The following is a 16,220-nucleotide window of genomic DNA, read 5'->3' as shown; positions in this document are numbered from 1 at the left end:
GGCAACTCAAGATTCATGAACGGAACTACAGGACGCACGATTTAGAGCCGGGAGCTGTTGTTTTCGCGCTTAAGATATGGCGGCACTACCTGTACGGTACCAGGTGCATGATTTACACCGATCACAGGAGTCTCGAGCATATTCTTAAGCAAAAGAATTTGAACATGCGTCAACGGAGATGGGATGAACTACTGAACGACTACGAATGCGCCATCAAGTATCATCCAGGCAAGGCCAATGTTGTGGCCGACGCCCTCAGTCGAAAGGACACCCTACCTAAGCGCGTGCGAGCGCTACAGCTTACTATTCAGTCCAGTCTTCCTGCACAGATACGAGCTGCTCAGATAGAAGCGTTGAAACCCGAAAACGTTATGGCTGAAGCCTTACGCGGTTCAAGGCAACGAATGGAACAAAAGGAAGACGGTGCATACTATGTAACGGGGCGTATTTGGGTCCCACTTTATGGCGGTTTACGAGAGCTTGTGATGGACGAAGCACACAAGTCTCACTACTCGGTACATCCAGGGTCGGACAAAATGTACCACGACATCAGAACTACTTATTGGTGGCCTAGCATGAAGGCCCACATAGCCACCTATGTTGGCAAGTGCTTGACCTGTGCCAGAGTCAAGGTTGAATATCAGAAACCCGCAGGCCTACTTCAGCAGCCTAAGATACCTCAATGGAAATGGGAAGAGATTTCCATGGATTTTGTTACAGGATTACCCAGAACCCAGCGTGGGAATAATACTATATGGGTGATCGTGGATCGACTCACCAAGTCTGCTCACTTCCTGGCTATAAAGGAAACGAATAAGTTCTCCACTCTTGCAGACATCTATCTTAAGGAAGTTGTTTCGAGGCACGGGGTGCCCACCTCCATCATTTCAGATCGGGATGCACAATTCACGTCAGAACTATGGCAAGCGATGCACAAATCTTTCGACTCACGATTAGACATGAGCACAGCGTATCATCCTCAGACGGATGGGCAGTCTAAGCGCACGATTCAAACTCTAGAAGACATGCTTCGGGCGTGTGTTATCGATTTCGGCAGCAGCTGGGAAAAGCACCTCCCTTTAGTGGAGTTTTCGTACAATAACAGTTACCACACCAGCATTCAAGCCGCTCCATTCGAGGCATTGTACGGACGTAAATGCCGGTCACCTCTCGGTTGGGCAGAGGTGGGGGATAGTTAGATTACAGGCCCAGAAATGGTAGTTGACGCTACTGAACGAATTGCACAGATACGACAACGCATGGCGGCAGCTCGCGATCGCCAGAAAAGCTACGCAGATAAGCGTAGGAAGCCATTGGAATTTCAGGTCGGGGACCGGGTTTTACTCAAAGTTTCACCCTGGAAGGGTGTGGTTAGTTTTGGTAAAAGAGGCAAACTCAATCCACGGTATGTTGGACCGTTCGAAATCACTGAAAGAATAGGCCAAGTAGCCTACAGTCTAAACCTACCAGCTGAACTCGGTGCAGTTCACAACGTATTCCACGTGTCGAATATGAAGAAGTGCCTGTCAGATGAGACCCTCATAATTCCTTTTAAGGAACTCACTATCGACGAGCGGTTGCAGTTCGTCGAGGAACCAGTTGAAATCACGGACCGGGATGTTAACGTCCTCAAGCACAAGAGAATCCCTCTTGTCCGAGTTCGTTGGAACTCCAAACGTGGCCCAGAGTACACCTGGGAACGCGAAGACCAGATGACAGAAAAGTACCCCTAATTATTCGAAACCAATGCAACCACTAATGAGACTGAAGCTACTACTACTGAATTTCGGGACGAAATTCCAAATCAACGGGGGGATGATGTGACACCCCAGGAAAACCAGTGAACGATATAACTTACCTAGCTTCCTCAGTGAGTGCGTACCAAATTTCGGGACGAAATTTCTTTTAAGTTGGGGATAATGTGACAACTCGAATTTCCAAGATTTCCATTTCGCATTTATTGCACGTTCTTGTATTGTCTAGTCGTTTATTTGCACTATTGATTGCCATGAAATTATATATGTTTTGATTGTTTGATTGTGCATGGTTGTTTGTTAATTGTGAAATTGATAAATATATGAACTTGGTGGTGAAATTATGAAATTGTTATGAGATGGTGTACTATTGTAAAATATAATACTTGAGGATGTAGAGGGCAATTAGTGAAATTCTAGTAATACTTAACCCTAATCTCTTTCACTAATCATTCCCTAATCATCACAAGAATCAAAGCACGTACACCCACATTCCCTAATCCTCTCTACAACCACCTTCTCATCATTCTTGGATTCACAAGTTCTTTGCATCAAGTTTGATTGCCAATCCATCTAGAATCGAATCAAGGTAATTGTTTAATCATTGTTTGTGATTATTTGATTGTTATTGATCCTTGATTATGTGATTCATGTTAAAAACCCTAGTTCTCCATATATGATAGTTCTGTGGATGTTGATTGAATCATGATTATTGTGAAATAATATTGATCAGTGGTGTAATCGTATGCTTAATGTCAAGATGCTTTGTATGCTATAACTGTTGAATGAATTGGATGAATGATGTTCGTAATTAGGGTTTTCACGATCAAAGGAGAATTGAAAACGTAACTGATGGAATAATAGAATGTAACTGTTTCAATTGTGATTTCTTGTTTGTCTGAGTTTTAAGTGTTGACATATGCCCGACTTTAAAACCAATGAAAGGGATCCGAGTTTAATGCCACAACCTTAGGTCCGAGGTTATGATTCAAGCATAAAGGTCCGAGTTTTTATATCATAATGTGTCTGAGGTTTAAACAAGCTCTATGGTCCGATCTTTTGTAACATGATAGGTGGTCCGAATTTCAAATGAAGATTGTGTTGATCTAAGTTTTGTGAGAAGGCATGTGAGTCCGAGTTTGTAAGTGATGAGTCCGAGTTTCTTGGCTTTTATTTTGGTCCGAAGTTTATGTAAAACACACACCCTAGTCCGACTTTGTTAAGTATATGGGAGGGGTCCGAGTTTTTGAACTCCCCTACCCATGTCCGAGTTTAAAGGGGGCACTCCCCTTTGTCCGAGTTTAGGCAAGAGATCAAGGGGTCCGACCTTGTAAACCCCACACATGCCCGACTTTCTTACACCCCATATGGTCCGAGTTTTGGTAAGGCTTCCCCTTGTCCGACCTTTGTTTAAGTTGTGATGTCCGACTTTTATGTATAACAAACGTAATCTGATCCTTACATGTATAATATATATATATAGTCCGACTTTTAGATATATAACATGGTGCGATCTTTATTGATTATCATGATGGTCCGACTTTGTGTGAAATATAAAATGGTCCGAAGTCTTGTGGAAGATGTGCAAGGCCCGACCTTCTATGCTCAACATGTCCAACTTAAAAGTGCTTATACTTGTCAGACTGTATTCCATGTGCTTTGTCTTAATGAATTACCATCATTAGTATGTCAACCCTAATCCTAATGGTTGTCACTCATATTAGTTTACATAATACTGTCAAGCATGCTAATAAATAACGATATTACAGCAAAACATGAAAGACACGTGTGTGAAGCATGAGTGTTATGAATGTGACAATCTGTTTAGGTGGTGCATGATGCTAATTGCCAAGTATTATGTGATATAGACTTGCATGTGTGAACATTTTATGTAATATCGTCGTGTACACAATAAACACACAAAGCACCGTTGCTTGAATATCGAGGATTGTAAACCCTAATTGAATGAATCATGTGCAATACATCCTAGGTCGTGTGTAACGGACTTAGACGATTAACAAACCCTAGAAGCAATAACATACCGAGCAAACCAAGGTGAGTTCACACAGCCAAGGCATGGGGTTCCCAGCGTGGGAATGGGATTTGATTATATTACTGGTACTTATCTATACTGGAACGTAGTGATGTGATTTGATGAACTATGGTACATACTCCGCTGATTGAACTACGACTAGACTAGTAACACTTATTGAACTGATCTTCGCACACCTGCCAAGGGTTGGCCGCGATATTATGACTAACTTCGCACACCTGCCTTTGGAAGGCCGCGAACTGAATTTGCTAATCTTCGCACACCTGCCTGGTAGGCCGCGATACAGGTAAACCTAGTCTAGAATACTTGGGATGAATATCCCCTAATATCTTCGCATACCTGCCTGGGAGGCCGCGATGGAAACTATACGATACATGACATAACGAACGAACATACTACTACTCACGCTATACTATTACTGAACTGTTAACTATGAACTCGCTCAACTATTTGTTGATCCTCTGTTACATGCCTTGCAGGTCGTTAGATTCTTATGGAGCTTGCACAGGGAGGAGCAGGTCGTTGTGGAGCATGGATTATGTTTTGAAACTTATTGAACTTATGTTACACATTTGGGCTTTCGTACTTATGCTTCCGCTATACTTATAAACTATGATTATGTTTTGAACACCTATCGTATTGAATGATTGGTTTACATTTATTATATTTGATATTAATTACATGTTCGATATGATTGGTGGCTTGATCCTGGTCAGTCACGCTCCCAAGCGGTGATACTCCGCAGGTGGATTTTGGGGGTGTGACATACATAGCTTAGAAATAGGCTTTGAGGTGTTTGGTGTACAAAAATAAACTTATTGGTCATTCAGGGACTAAAAGCGTCAAAAAGTGCACAGGTTTGCATTTTCGCGCATATCTTACGTTCTGAATATATCCGGACAACCAAAAATTTATGTAATCATTAAAATATTATATTTTAGTGATTGGCATGATAAAATTCCATTCGTCGCTCAATTTGGATCGTTTTTGCGTTCGTTACGACTTCCGTCGTAATTAACCGAACAACACAACCGTACGACCAAACGAACCGACATCCGAGATATTTTTGAGCATGTTTTGAGTTCCCAATACTTTAACTTCATTTTAGAGCCTTGAAATGAGGTTAACGGGGCTTAAACGTGTCAAAAATGGGCCGAAACCCATGTTTCTAAGCTGCAGGGACCAAAACTGACAAATCTGCCAAACTTCCTCAGGCGGGGCGCGTAAGCCTTAGCCAAATCTTACGCGGGGCGCGTGGGCCTGTCGGACAGAAATAATGAATCTGGTCATTTTGCACGATTTTGATGGTTTTGATGGGTGGTTTTCATTACTAGGGGCTGGTTTGTGTGCTCTCCAAGTCCCCCAATCCTACCTTGATGTGACAACCCTCACTAAACCAGGTATCCGTACGATTTAATTAATAAATAATTGCTGCTTAATTATGTGCTTAACTGAAATTGCCAATGAACTGCTACTTGATTTCTAGCACTTGTATATTCTTGCATCATACTTTGATTTCCGTCACTACATTATTTACACGTTGAACCTTAGTGACAAACATGATGCACTAAAGCACAGTAGCATTAGAACGGATAACCTATTGAACATGCTGATAAAGCCAGCATCAGGCAGACACTGCCTCTAAAGGCCTGTATGAGCCAGAAATATTTTACTACACCCATAGTGAGTGTAGGGATACAAGGGTTGTAAAATTGCGTCTCTAGGAATAAGATATAATGATTGGATGTGCCTAAAACGTACTCTAAGCACAAAACACAGCACTTTTGTTAACATACTAGCTTCTGGCTAACTGATAAAGTGCCAAAACATGGGGAAGTATTCCTGACACTTTTGGAAATAAATAGTGTCACTAAAAATATTATTAACGACGCTTTAAAGCTTACTTAAGCTCTTTAACGGATTACTATCCAACCGAACAACCGGACTATTCCCGGAACATGAAAATATGGCCAATAATATTATTGATCTTTTTCTGAGCCAGTTAGGGTCCCTGATTACCCTAACAACCGCATTATAACGCATCACACCACTAACCGAGTTAACCCCTAATCTAACTTGGTTTAAAGTAACTAGACCCTAACTACATGATTGAAATCGAACCAAATGACCCCCCCCCATCCTAATCGGCCCAACTAGAGGGAAACATCATGGTACAAGACTTGATTAAAATAATGAGGTTGCCTAATATCAAGGAGACACGAAATCCTTTGGACGATGATCTTGATTATGTCTATAAAATCCAACCATTACACATCATAATCTTACACATTCACCAACACTCAAAATCACTCTCTCTCTCCCTCCAAGAGCTCTCGGCCGAACCCTCTCCCTCTCCTACATCCATTGTCGAGTCTTGTTCAATCCATTCCAAGCATACACAAGTGTTCAAGGTCGCGTATTAGGAGTCTTGAGGCAAACGGAAGCGGAAGGACCTCGTTACCTTGCTTTTATCCATCACATTTTCGCCTAGATTCTTCCCTAGCCCCGAGCTAGAGGTATAACACTTAAAACTCATTCTCGAACATATCTAAGGTGGTTAATAAGATTTGTAACGGTTAAAATGCGGAAACTTATCTTTTGAATCTTTAAAGTTTACTAAAACATGAATCTTGTTGGTTAAAAGATCATAAGTTGTGTAAAAGTTGTAGTGTTTAAATATGGTGATTATTTAGGCCCGATCTACGATGTGGTGGCTCGGATCATCGTTTAACCCGACTTTGTTAAGATCATAAATCTTGACATAAGCTTGTTTCTAACGGTACAAGGGTTAAAAGGTGAAACTCTACCACACGAGAAACATGAACTTGTGTAAAAGTATTTTTACTTGTAAAATAGTGTTTAAAACTAGCGGATCTACGAATGTACAAGTGGTATTTTTGTAGAACCAAGTGTCGAGAAAATCATGTTTTATAAAAGTTGGATGACATACTAACGAATATGATTTTACAAACCACAAGTGTATAAACACTTGTGAAATAAAAAGTTTCGACAAAATATCAATCTTTGAGAAAGATGACGGGAAGTTGTAAAGGATGATTTATTCTAAAAACGAGGTTTTTACGGGATTAAGTTATTTTACACATAGATCCACAAAATATAACGGGATCTACACTATAGTTTTCGGAAAAACCACAAGTTCATGTGATTGTGCGATTTTACATACTTGTCGACTAGTTTGATGTGTTGGAAATTGATTGATTGATTAAAGAAGTGTTGAAGTGATTTTGTAAAAGAAAATGATACGCTTGAAAGCGTGGCCACCTCCAATTACAGGGGAAACTCTGGCGAAATTTTTCTAAAAATATAACACTTAGAATTATTTACAAGTGTTAGAATTATTTTTGATATGTTTTCAAAATATATTTCGCCACGACTTTATTTACAAATATTCGGAGGTGGGATTTTCACAAAACTAAACGTGATAAATATATATTTGGTAAATATATTTTTCACAACACTGTTTATGATTATTTTGTGAAAATATATAAATATTATTTTTAGAGTAAAAATAATATTTCGAACGATAACAGCCCCAAAATAATACAAACGCTTACACGACAAACATGTAAGTTACACCGGTAATTACTATTACCACTTAATCGTTAAAACGTAACTTACGCATTATACGGAAATATTCATGAACGCGTGTTTTGTCAACGTATTATTTTTGGAAGTATTATGTGAAGAGAAAATATAAAATTTTTGAGAAAAATATTTATATTTTGAATGAGAAGTAAAAATATATTAAGTGGGACTTAATGATATAGTTCAAACGCACATGTATTGAATCCCCCATCCTTGGGAAGGAGATTAACTACCATGTACATGCAAAATATAAACACGAAATAGTTGTCTAACTATTTCCCAAAAACTTAAACTATTAAGCTAAGGCACGGCCATCCGTCTAATAGTATTAGCACATGTAGGTCGTTGCACAGCTGCCTGACATTCGGAGTACTTGGTATAGCGACGCACTGACTGTGAGTTCATGTCCCCCTTTTCTCTTAACTGTTTTCAGTTTTCTAAACTACGGGGGTGAAATACATGTTACATTGATTATGAATACTTTATACATGGTATGGTTAGCGTAAGGAGGTTTGTTACTTAGATCATGTGAGTGGGTAGGCGGAAACTTGAGGCCATTAATCCTCATGGTAGGACCGAGGGACAGGAGCGGTAGATCTATCTGGGTGTAGCGAGCCCAGCCCCAGGTCCAGCATAACGGACCTCGGGGTGACTTAGTGCCCGACGCATAAATCCGCTAGGTTTGAGTCTTCCTACTTGCACTTCACACATATCAATGGCCTTGCAAACCATTGGTGATCTCTTTTTCCTTATTTGCTACATACCAGGGTTTTGATAAATACAAAGGTTTATTTACTCACTTACACATGAACTCACTTAACATTATTGTTGATTTTTCAACTTACATGTATTTCAGGGAATTAAAGATCTGTCACGGTATGGCATGTTTTCCGCTGCATTAGTCACCGAGGTCATCCGGGGTTCGGGGAATGTGACTCTTTCCTGGACAAGTCACAGTCCTTGAATCATGTTTATGTTATGTTTAGTGTTGTAATGTTCGTTGAACAAGTTTGTGGTTGTTAGAGTATGCTACTCTGTTAAGACAATGTTATGGTATTTTTATTTTAATGGATGATCTTGCATATTTTAAATTCATATAGCTTTGTTATGATTAAGCTATGGTATTAAGAAGTCACACCAAATTAACCACGCTTCCGCATAGCCAGGGTGTGACAGCTTGGTATCAGAGCTCTGATCATAGCGAACTAGGATTCCTTCCCGAGTCTAGACTATGATCACTAGGGCTCTCACGAAAACATTTTTACTGCATACCACTTAAGTCCAGATCCAAAACCTTTTTATAAACAAATGTTGAGCGCATTTTATTTATTATTTTTAGGCTCAGTCTGGGAGGCTGAGGCTCGGTCTGGGAGACTGAGGCTCGGTCTGGGAGGCCGAGGCTCGATCTAATAGATCGAGGTAGTTGTCTAGTGGGACTAGGGAGTCAGTCTGGGAGGCTGGGAGAATTGACTAGTGGGACTAGGGAGTCAGTCTGGGAGGTTGGGAGAATTGACTAGTGGGACTAGGGAGTCAGTCTGAGAGACTGGGAGGCTAGTGGGACTAGGAAGAGCAGTCTGGGAGGCTGGGAAAATTGGCTAGTGGGACTAGGAAAAGCAGTCTGGGAGGCTGGGAAGCTAGTGGGACTAGGAGAATTATGTGATATTTTACTTGGTGACTTATGTGATTACCTGATTATATGACTGATTATTTGTGCATATTTGTGCTTGTGTTACAGACACATGGACTCACCAGGCACAGGTGACTCGGACACCACCGGACCCCTACCTATCGTATCTGATGACCTCCTATCTTCGGAGCATGAGGTGCATACATCTGATTCCACCAGCACAGATGACGACGACTTCCAGCCCTTCGCACTACCCGAGGGTGCTGATGAGCCTGCGGATAGCCCCCCTGCTGAGTACTTACCCCTAGTTGTGATTCCGGCTCCTATTCCTTTAGCCGTCTATCCCGCATATGACTTACTACTCGACGCCGAGGCTGACGGCGATATCGATCTGTTTGAGGATGAGCCTATAGAGGATGAGATCCCGGACGCAGCCCTACTTCCTGCTGGCGATCTTCTGATGATCGCTGACGCCCCTGCCGAGGACTCACCCGCACATTCACCTGTCCCAGACTCCTTTGAGTCTGTGGCTTCCGCCCCTTCTCACGAGGTGAGCGCACAACACTTTGCACACGACTCGGACCCTGACCAGGCATCCTCCGCTGCACCTATTCCGAGCTTTGCGTTTGAGCATGACGACATAGAGGATTCTGATCCCATTTTTCCTCCGGGATTCGACCCGGATCATGATATCGAGTTTATCCCGATGGACCAGCTCATGGAGGATCCCGCTGATCCAGTTGACCCTATTGATCCTGAGTTCGACTTTGATATGGCTTTTGATGACCATGAGCCTGCCTTGGCTCCTGAGCAGGCAGCTGCTCTAGATCCTATGCCCGAGCATGACCCCGTACATGCTGGCATCCCAGTTGAGCCCGTTCTGGCTGACCCGCCCATTGATGATCATCTGGAGGGTGATCATGTTGTTGCTGTCGATCCTGTTGTTCCTCCACCTTTTGTTGCTGATATACCTGTTGAGCACATTGCACCAGTTGATCCTATTGTTGCTCCCCCATTTGATCCCATTCCACTTGAGCCTGAGCACGCACTGTTTGCAGACCACATGGATCCACTAGATGAGCATGCACAGCACGGTTGGATACCTGCTGATGAGGACGTTCCACCTTTGCCCCCTCAGATCCCTGTTACACGACTTGTTGATTTCACTTTTCAGGTTCCTCAGTTCGTACCTCCAGCGAGGCCTGGAGAGGGCTCTTCAGCCCATCCTTTTGGGCACGTACCGATGTCTATTCCCTTCATGCCCCAGATGTCATCTGTTCCACCCTCTACTTCACCATTTCATGTGGCACCGTTTGACCCCACCAGTGAGCCTTTGCTTTGGTCGACACCACCAGCCATGCCACCTACTGATCCATACCATCCGTTTCATGTGGGACACACTATAGAGGACGTTTTGATGTCCTTCGTTCATCAGCATGAGTCACACACGCAGCGTCTCCAGGAGCTCGAGAGAGCTCAGCTGCCACCATGTTCATGCCTTGGTCAGATACACTCTCCTCTTCAGCCATGTCGATCATTACCCCCAGATTTTGCTGCTCGTCTCTTTACACTAGAGCAGCAGGTTGCCTCTGTCATTCGCACTCAGCAGGCTATGGAGGAGGATTGGCTTCAGCTACGCCGCTTGCTTTACACTTACTTTCCCCCTCCTCCACCGCCATCTGTATAGAGCTCATCAGTACTGCTTGTGTAGACATTGGTGAGAGGACCGCGATTGCTTTTGATTGCACAGCATTTTGGAGACTACATGATGATACTGACTTTTGACACATACTTGATGTATTTGATGTATTTGACACTGATTTGATATAGCTTTTGGACAGGGGTGATGTAGCCCCTAGTTGATTGATGATGGTATGACACAGTGATGTACTGATACACTTACGTTGTGGTCTCGATATATATGGCAATCGCAGTATTCTCATCATATTTGATTCGCTTGATTGCTTATTTACATTATTATGACATGGGATGTTGTGTATATTTTATGACATGGGATGTTGTGTGAATAATATTTGTGACATGGGATGTTGTGTGATTAGTATTTGTGAAGTATTGATAACATGAGATGTTATGTGCTATTACTATTACTATATACGTACGCGTTACTATGGCCTGACTGACGTAAACACATCTTTAGAAGATGCCGCCAAGACGTCAATCTCAGCCAATGCCTACGACTCAGGACGAACTACAGCAGGTCATTGCTGCTGCCATTGCTCAATATGCTGCCTCTCAAGGAGGGATGAGTGGAAGCAACTCTGGCAACACTGGCAACAACAACAATCCACCTCATGGTAACCCTAAGTCATTAAGACATACCATGACCTAAATGGATTTTCTTAGCAGAAATGCTAATGCCAATCATATGTTATAATGTATGTGCAGGGTGCACCTACAAGCAGTTCTTAGACTGCAAGCCCGTAAACTTTGATGGCACAGGAGGTGCTGTCGCTTTTGTCCGCTGGGCTGAGAAAACCGAATCCGTACTTCGCATGAGCAAATGCGCGCTGGATCAACAAGTCACTTATATCTCTGGGCTATTTTTGGATGGAGCCCTATCATGGTGGAATCTACAAGTACAGACACTTGGCGAAGCTGCTGCTTACGCGCTGACTTGGGCTGAACTGAAAGAACTCATGCGCAAGAAGTACTGTTCTCGCACTGAAATTCAGAGATTGGAGACCGAGTTCTGGCATCTAAAAATGGAAGGTTCAAAGATAGCTGAGTACGTCCAAAGATTCCACGACTTGTCGCATGTGGTACCCTACATGGTCACACCTGAGTTCAAGAGAATTGAACGCTTCATTTGGGGATTAGCTCCTCAAATCATCAGCATGGTGACCTCCTCCAAACCTGCAACTATCACTGAAGCCATTGATTTGAGCGTGGCTCTTACGGAGGAGGCAATTCGTTTAAACAAGTTTGATGAAGTGGAGCCTAAGAAGAAGGAGACTCATGTGGAGTCATCTGGAGGAAACAAGAGGAAGTTTTCAAACTTCAAGCAGGGCACCGGGGTGGTGGTTAAGAAAGGAGAGCAGAACGCGCCAGCTCAGGATACAGTTGGTAGGAAGAAAGGAAAGGGATATATGGGTGCACAACCCAAGTGCAACTCATGCCAACGACATCACTCTGGTCGTTGCAGGCTAAGAGTTTGTGAATCATGTGGGAAGACTGGTCATACGAAGGATTTTTGTTGGGCTAGTGCTGGCCGGGGAGGCCAAGGAGGATCTGGGAATAGGAATAATCGTGGAGGTAATGGAAATCGCCCCCAAGGAAACCATGGAGGTGATGGGGATCGGGTCAATCATGCAAACCAAGCAGGCGCCATGAATCGAAATCAGGGAAACAATCAAGCTGGAAACGTTGGTGGAAATGGGCAGAGGCCCGGATGTTTCAACTGCGGTGACGTTAGGCATTACAAGAGGAATTGCCCGGAATTGAACCAAGCCCGCGGAAGGGTTTTCAACATAGAAGCAAGGGAAGCGCGCCAGGATCCCAATGTTGTCACTGGTACGTTCCCTGTAAACCAACGCTATGCATCCGTTTTATTTGATACTGGCGCCGATTATAGCTTCGTGTCGTTAGAATTTAAGAATATGCTTGGTTTAGCCGCTAGTAAGTTAGATGTTCCGTACTCGATCGAATTAGCGAATGGAAAGTTAGTAGAAGCTAATGAGGTGATTCGAGGTTGCGTAATCAAGTTGGGAGAGCGCGAGTTCGCTCTAGATCTACTACCAGTCCAGTTGGGAAGCTTCGACGTGGTAGTAGGGATGGATTGGTTATCGAGTAACAAGGCCGAGATAGTTTGTCATGAGAAGGTCGTTCGTATCCCGACCGATGATGGTGAGACCATTGTTGTTCACGGAGAGAAGCGTGAGACGCCGTTGAGGATTATTAGCTGCCTGAAGGCAAGAAAGTGTTTGCAGAAGGGATGTGCTGCCTTTCTGGCACACATTGTAGATAAGAAGGCTGCTGAGCCAAAGATCGAAGACATCCCTGTCGTGAGGGAATACCCAGAAGTCTTTCCAGAAGATTTGCCTGGCTTGCCGCCTCAAAGGCAAGTGGAGTTTCGCATTGATTTAGTTCCAGGCGCCGTGCCTGTGGCTAAGGCACCCTACAGACTTGCTCCGTCTGAGATGCAAGAACTGTCGACACAACTTCAAGAGTTGTTAGACAAGGGACTCATCCGACCGAGCTTCTCGCCTTGGGGAGCTCCAGTTTTGTTTGTCAAGAAGAAGGACGGTAGTTTCCGTATGTGTATTGACTACAGAGAGTTGAACAAGCTGACGATCAAGAATAGGTATCCCCTGCCAAGAATCGATGATCTGTTTGACCAACTACAAGGTTCAAGCTTTTACTCCAAGATCGATCTTCGATCTGGATACCATCAGCTACGGATACAGGAGGAGAGTATCCCAAAGACAGCCTTCAGAACTCGATATGGACACTACGAGTTTCTCGTTATGCCATTTGGTTTGACAAACGCACCTGCAGTATTCATGGATTTGATGAATCGAGTTTGTAAGCCGTACCTGGATAAGTTCGTGATTGTATTCATCGATGATATTTTGATTTATTCAAAGATGAAGGATGAGCACGAGCAGCATTTAAGAGCCATTCTGGAGCTGCTAAAGAAGGAACAGTTGTACGCCAAGTTCTCTAAGTGCGAGTTTTGGCTAAGAGAAGTGCAATTCCTTGGGCACGTGGTGAATGGAGATGGAATCCACGTGGATCCCACCAAGATCGAGGCGATCAAGGATTAGGAAACGCCAAAGACGCCAACCGAGATTCGCCAATTCTTGGGTTTGGCTGGCTATTATCGAAGGTTCATTGCGAACTTTTCAAAGATCGCTCAACCATTGACGTTCCTCACGTAGAAGGATAAGAAGTTTGATTGGGGAATCAAACAGGAGGAAGCATTTCAGATATTGAAGGATAAGCTTTGCAACGCGCCAATCTTAGCTCTACCGGAAGGTACAGATGATTTTGTGGTATACTGCGACGCATCGCGTCAAGGTTTGGGTTGTGTGTTGATGCAACGCCAAAAGGTTATTGCCTACGCGTCACGCCAACTGAAGGTACACGAAAAGAACTATACCACACATGATTTGGAACTCGGCGCAGTAGTTTTTGCTTTAAAGATCTAGAGACACTACCTTTATGGTACGAAGTGCACAATCTTCACAGATCACAAGAGCCTCCAACATATATTCAACTAGAAGGAGTTGAACATGAGGCAAAGACAATGGGTAGAACTGTTGAATGACTACGACTGCGAGATTAAGTATCATCCAGGGAAGGCGAATGTGGTCGCCGATGCCCTAAGTCGAAAAGAGAGGATCAAGCCCATAAGGGTTAGGGCTTTGGAAATGATTATTCAGACCGATCTTTCTTTGCGCATTCGTGCCGCGCAGAAAGAAGCTCTCAAGGAAAGAAACCTGGCAGAAGAGTATCTCCGTGGGATGGAGAAGTTATTGGTACCAAACAAGGAAGGAACGTTGTGTTTTGAGAAAAGGATTTGGGTTCCTTTGTTTGGAGGTTTAAGAAAGGTTATTTTTGATGAAGCTCACAAGTCGCGGTACTCTATCCATCCTGGAGCGGATAACATGTACCAGGATCTTAAAGATTATTATTGGTGGCCTAGGATGAAAGGCGATGTTGCTGTTTATTTGAGCAAATGTTTAACATGCGCCAAGGTTAAGGCGGAATACCAGAAGCCTTCGGGACTTCTGCAGCAACCAGAGATTCCCAAGTGGAAGTGGGAACAAATCTCTATGGATTTTATTACGAAGTTGCCCAGAACGCCAAGAGGCCATGACACTATTCGGGTAATAGTGGACCGCTTAACGAAGTCAGCACACTTCTACCTATCCGCGAGAAGGATAATACGAGCAAACTGGCCGAAATCTACATGAGAGAGATTGTTACACGTCATGGAGTACCTCTCTCGATTATCTCTGATAGAGACGGAAGGTTCGTGTCAAGGATATGGCAATCCTTCCAGGAAGCTTTTGGCTCAAAATTGAATCTGAGCACTGCTTTTCACCCGCAGACCGACGACCAAAGCGAGCGGACGATACAGACACTAGAAGATATGCTGAGAGCATGTGTGATGGATTTGGGCGGTAGCTGGGATAAGCATTTGCCTCTGGTTGAGTTTTCATACAACAACAGCTACCACACCAGTATTGGTGCCGCGCCATTCGAGGCTTTATATGGGCGCAAGTGCAGATCCCCGCTCTGTTGGTCTGACGCTGGTGATAGACAGTTGGTTGGTCCTGAAGTAGTCCAGGAAACCATCGACAAGATCGCACAGATACGAGATCGCATCAGCGCGGCTCGTGAACGGCAGAAAGCCTACGCAGATCGAAGCAGGAAACCTCTAGAGTTTGAGGTTGGTGATATGGTTTTGTTGAAGGTATCACCCTGGAAGGGTGTGGCACGCTTTGGGAAACGTGGAAAGTTGAACCCGAGGTATATTGGACCGTTCAAGATCTTGAAGAGAATCGGATTAGTAGCATACAAGTTGGACTTACCTGCTGAACTGAATGGTGTTCACGATACATTCCATGTATCCAATCTGAAGAAAAGTCCAACTCAAGATACCGTTGCCATTCCTACCGACGAAATTCATGTTGACGACACGCTCCATTTCGTTGAAGAACCTGTTGAGGTCACGGATTGGAAAGTAAACAAGACCCGCCGGAGCAGTGTCAAGCTCGTCAAAGTTCGTTGGAATGCTAGACATGGTCCTGAATTCACCTGGGAGCGTGAGGACCGAATGAAAGAGAAATACCCCCATCTATTTCCTGAGAACCCTTCTTCTACAAGCAGAACTTAAAATTTCGGGACGAAATTTTTCTAACGGGGGGAGAATGTGACAACCCTCACTAAACCAGGTATCCGTACGATTTAATTAATAAATAATTGTTGCTTAATTACTGTGCTTAACTGAAATTACTAATGAACTGCTACTTGATTTCTAGCACTTGTATATTCTTGCATCATACTTTGATTTCCGTCACTACATTATTTACACGTTGAACCTTAGTGACAAACATGATGCACTAAAGCATAGTAGCATTAGAACGGATAACCTATTGAACATGCTGATAAAGCCAGCATCAGGCAGACACTGCCTCTAAAGGCCTGTATGAGC

Source organism: Helianthus annuus, chromosome 1 (genome assembly GCF_002127325.2).
Source record: "Helianthus annuus cultivar XRQ/B chromosome 1, HanXRQr2.0-SUNRISE, whole genome shotgun sequence".
Classification (NCBI taxonomy): domain Eukaryota; kingdom Viridiplantae; phylum Streptophyta; class Magnoliopsida; order Asterales; family Asteraceae; genus Helianthus; species Helianthus annuus.
This window is presented reverse-complemented; position numbering follows the sequence as displayed.